This window comes from Pteropus medius, unplaced genomic scaffold (assembly GCF_902729225.1).
Source record: "Pteropus medius unplaced genomic scaffold, Ma_sr-lr_union100, whole genome shotgun sequence".
In the NCBI taxonomy this organism is placed as follows: domain Eukaryota; kingdom Metazoa; phylum Chordata; class Mammalia; order Chiroptera; family Pteropodidae; genus Pteropus; species Pteropus medius.
Genome location: NW_024349800.1, coordinates 4,932,603 through 4,936,844, shown reverse-complemented (window position 1 = coordinate 4,936,844; position 4,242 = coordinate 4,932,603).

Sequence of the window (4,242 nt, the reverse complement as noted above, 5' to 3'; positions counted from 1 at the left end):
AGACACCGAATCCACTAGTGCCTTGATTTTGGACTTTTTAGCATCCAGAACTGTGAGAAATAAATTTCCATTGTTTATAAACCACTCAGTCTATCGTATTTTATTATAGCAACCCAACGGATTAAGATGCTGTATCTATAATAAAAACCATAAGTTCATACTGATACCTCTGATTTCAATCCAACACCACAGAATTCATTTTAATCTTCCCTCTTTCCTTATTTGTAACTTCTTTCTTTAACAGGAATAGATGTCGCTCTAATAATCTACAATAATTTACTTATATATTCAATTCTAGTAATCTAGGTTTTGAGAGTCTACTTACAACAGTTTTGACACCAAATGTGTGTTTTTCCCCTCATACCAAGCAATTCTGACACTAACTACCCATAATTTGCACAGATCCAAAGGCTTATTTCCATGACACTGTCTCCACTTAAAATGCCAATTGCAAATCTGGGTCTTCCATACTTCTGACTGACAGGCTATAAATCGAAGGCTCCCTCTACCTCCTCCTCAGCTTCAATAATTAGCTAGAACAACACACAAAACTTAGGAAAATGTTTACTATGTTTACCAGCTTATTAAACTTATGTTTACCAGTTTATTACACAGATGTGAAGGATATAGATGAAGAGCCAGATGAAGAGGCACATAGGGTGAGGTTTGGAAGGGCCCCAAGCAAAGGAGATTCTATCCCCATGAAGTTGGGGTGCACCACCTTCCTGGCATATGGATATGTCACCAATCTGGAAGCTCTCTGAACCCCATAGCTTAGAGATTTTTATGGAAGCTTCAACATGTAGGCATGATCAAATATTAACTCAATCTCTAGAATCTCTCCCCTCCCCAGTGGCTGAAAGTTCCAAGCTTCTAATCATGGCTTGGTCTTTCTGGAGACCAGCCTCTATCTTGGAGCTATCCAAGAGCCCATCAAGAGTTGCTTCATTAGAACAAAAGATGATTCTATCACCCAGAAAATTTCAAAGGATTTAGAAACTCTTCATGAGATGATCCTATCACCTCCATCAACTAAGGAAATTATAAGGGTTTTAGGAGCTCTTTGTCAGGAACTGGGTGTTCACAGTAGGTGCACATTCTTTCACCCCTACAGCTTCTCAGACCTAAGGAGTCATCAGGAAATTCCCATCAGCCTGAGGGGTACCATGGACTCATCACAAGAATGCCAAGGCATAGTGAGGGCTGACTGTCCAGGCACCACTCTGAGCACTTTATACAAAAATCTCGCCATGGATAGGGGCTGCCTTCTTCCCATTCTGGTGGATGTGGAGACTGAGGCTGAGCTGCTGTTGTCCCCAGAGTGCATGTCCTTGCTGAGTCAGGTGGGCCCCAGGCTGGCTGTTCTGGAATGCAGGGAAGCCGGATGCCAAGCTCAGCTGCTGAGCTGGCTCCCTAGGGCTGTCAACTGTGCTCACAGGACAGCTCTCTTATGAATCACCGCCGCCACACACACACATAGCAGTGAGGTCACCTCAGAATGGAGCTGAGCTGGAACCTTCCTTACACCTCTGTTAGCTCTGTCATGGCCCTAGAGATCTGCCCACGGCAGAGATACAGGAAATGGCCTGAAGTTGTGCCTTCATCCTATGCCAAGTACACATACAACCAGGTGCTACAGGAGGCAAACTTCATTTGCTCAGGGGAAATACCTTAACCTGGGACTAGAAGGCCAACAAAAGATAGTGGCTGATTTTTTCTGAATATCTACTATGTGTCAGTCTTTGAAACCTTTTAATGGTAGGAAGTATTATTTAGTCCGGTGGTCCTTAAACTTTTAAACTTTAGGAGGCATCTGAATCACCTCAGGGACTTGTTAAAATATGAATTGTATGTCCCACCTCCAGAGTTTCTGATTCAGTAAGACTGGAATGGGACCTGAGAATTTGCATTTCTAAAAGATGATGCTGATGCTGCTGGTCCAGAGACCATAACTAATTAGTTCAACTTTCTTTCCCCTGCTTAATGGTGGTCTTCAAGTTTCTTCTTACATACCTCCAGGACGAGATCTCATTGCCTATTCTGTTAACTTATTTCTATATAGTTTACTGTAAAGCTATGAATTTTTTGTGTATGCTTGTGTTGAAATGAAAACTATCAGCTCTCCCATGTGGCCCATTCTTTCTGCCACTGGACCATATGCTCTCATCACAAAGGAGCAAATGAAGGGGAATGCAGACTTGCAGTTAGAATCCCCGCAGTTCATCCACCACCAAGCCCTGTTCATTCTGCCCTGTAAATCAGTGCTGTCTAACAGAACTATACTGTGAGCTCTAAGTACCTACACAAAATTTTGAATTTTCCAATTAAAATTGTCAAAAATAGCAAAAAGAAGCAAGTGAAACTAATTTTAACAATATATTTTAACCCAATAAATCTAAACTATTATCTTTTAAACAGGTAATCAATACAAAAATACGTAAAGAGCTATCACATGGCCTTTTTTTTTTCCACCTCTTGCTCTCTCTGACCTTAATTCCTATGACTTCCTCTCTCACTCTGCCCCAGCCATACTGGAATGTGCCCCAAACATCCAGTTAGGCTCCCTCCACAAGGCCTTTTCACCGGCTTTCTCTTTTCCCTTCCTCTAGACCCTAAGGTCTCACTCTCCTGCTGCACCAAATTATTCACAAATCCTCAACATAGTAGTGTCTCTTACCTCTAAGCCTTTGCACACATGGCTTCTTCTGCCTAGAATGCCCTTGTAATGCTTCTTGGGCTACCCTTTCAGGTCACTCATTTGTTCAACAAAATTTATCGAGCACCTATTATGTGTAAGACACTGTCCTGGATCCTGGAGCAAACAAGTACATAACAAGGAAATAAGCATAGCAAGAAAAGTTATAAAATGTTGGATGGCAAACAATGAGGCAGGATGAGAAGGAAAGGTGGTGCTGGAGGTTACTACTTTATACAGGGTGATCGGGGAAGCCCTCTTGGAGAAGGCGACGTTTGAGTAGAGACCTGAAGAAGTGAGGAAAGGAGCCAGCTGGCTGTCTGGGGAAAAGCATTCTAGGTAGAAGGAACAGCCAGTGCAAAGGCCTTGTGGAGGGAGCCTAACTGGATGTTTGGGGCACATTCCAGTATGGCTGGGGCAGAGTGAGAGAGGAAGTCATAGGAATTAAGGTCAGAGAGAGCAAGAGGTGGTAGGTGGCAGATCACGCAGGGCCACGTAAGAAACTTGAGTTTTATCCTGAGTGAAGTGGGAGCCCTGAGAGGGTGCAGGTGGAGGAGGGACCTGAGCCGAGTTGGGTTTTAATGAAATCCTTCTGGTTGCTGTGATGACAACAGACAGCGGGCTGAGGGCAGGAGCAGAGAGACTAGTGATGTGTTGTCTAGACCAGGGTGGTTCCCATAGAGATGGAGAGAAGGGACCAAATTCAGGATATGTGGAAGGTGAGTCCAACAGGGCTTTCCAGATAATTCAGATACAGAGTATGAGAAAGCAAGGAATCAAGGATGACTCCAAGAATGAAAGCAAGGAATCAAGGATGACTCCTGGGAACCCACAGGTCCTGGGGCTTTGCTCTCATGAAGCCTGTCATGGCCTGTCTCCTTCTGGTCTGGGTGCTCCCCAGGGTGATGTAGGACTTGCTTACTGTCTTGCTTCCAGAGTATTTGATAAATGAGTGAGAGGCAGAAGCAGACTGAGCTGGGTTTACTCCTGGCCTCAGCTGTGAGAGGTCAGTCCTCACTCCATGGGACTTGTGTTTTACATCTCACAAGGCAGTGGACATTCTAGCTTTTGCCTTGTTTCTTCACCAGGAGAGGGCACTGCCAGTCTGCTTATAGGAGTCTCCAGCCCCTTGAGCTCCTGGGGCCTCCTCTCCTGCTGTCTGCTCACCCTTACTCTTCCCAGGAGTATCAGGTTGGTCCACATGGCTGGGTTTTGAGTCAGCCTTAACAACTTGGGTGGAGGTGGGGACTTGGGACACACCTCACCTCATCTCTGCCTAGAATTTGGCACAGCCGACGGTGATGCAACTGCCCCTCACATCACTTCCCCCCAGAAACAGAGGGCGTGGCCATGGTCTAGGAGGTGGGTCTGGGGTGTAGTAGCCCCATCTAAGGTCCTGGGGTGTCATAAGGAAGAGTCAAGTCAGACAGGAGTTCCTGGGGCCAATAGTTCTGGCAGGAAGGAATGCCACTAGGGTGAGCAGTGAGCAAGTGGGGCCCAGGAACAAGTCACATCCTGCCCCCTCCCATCACAGGGGGCGTGGCCAT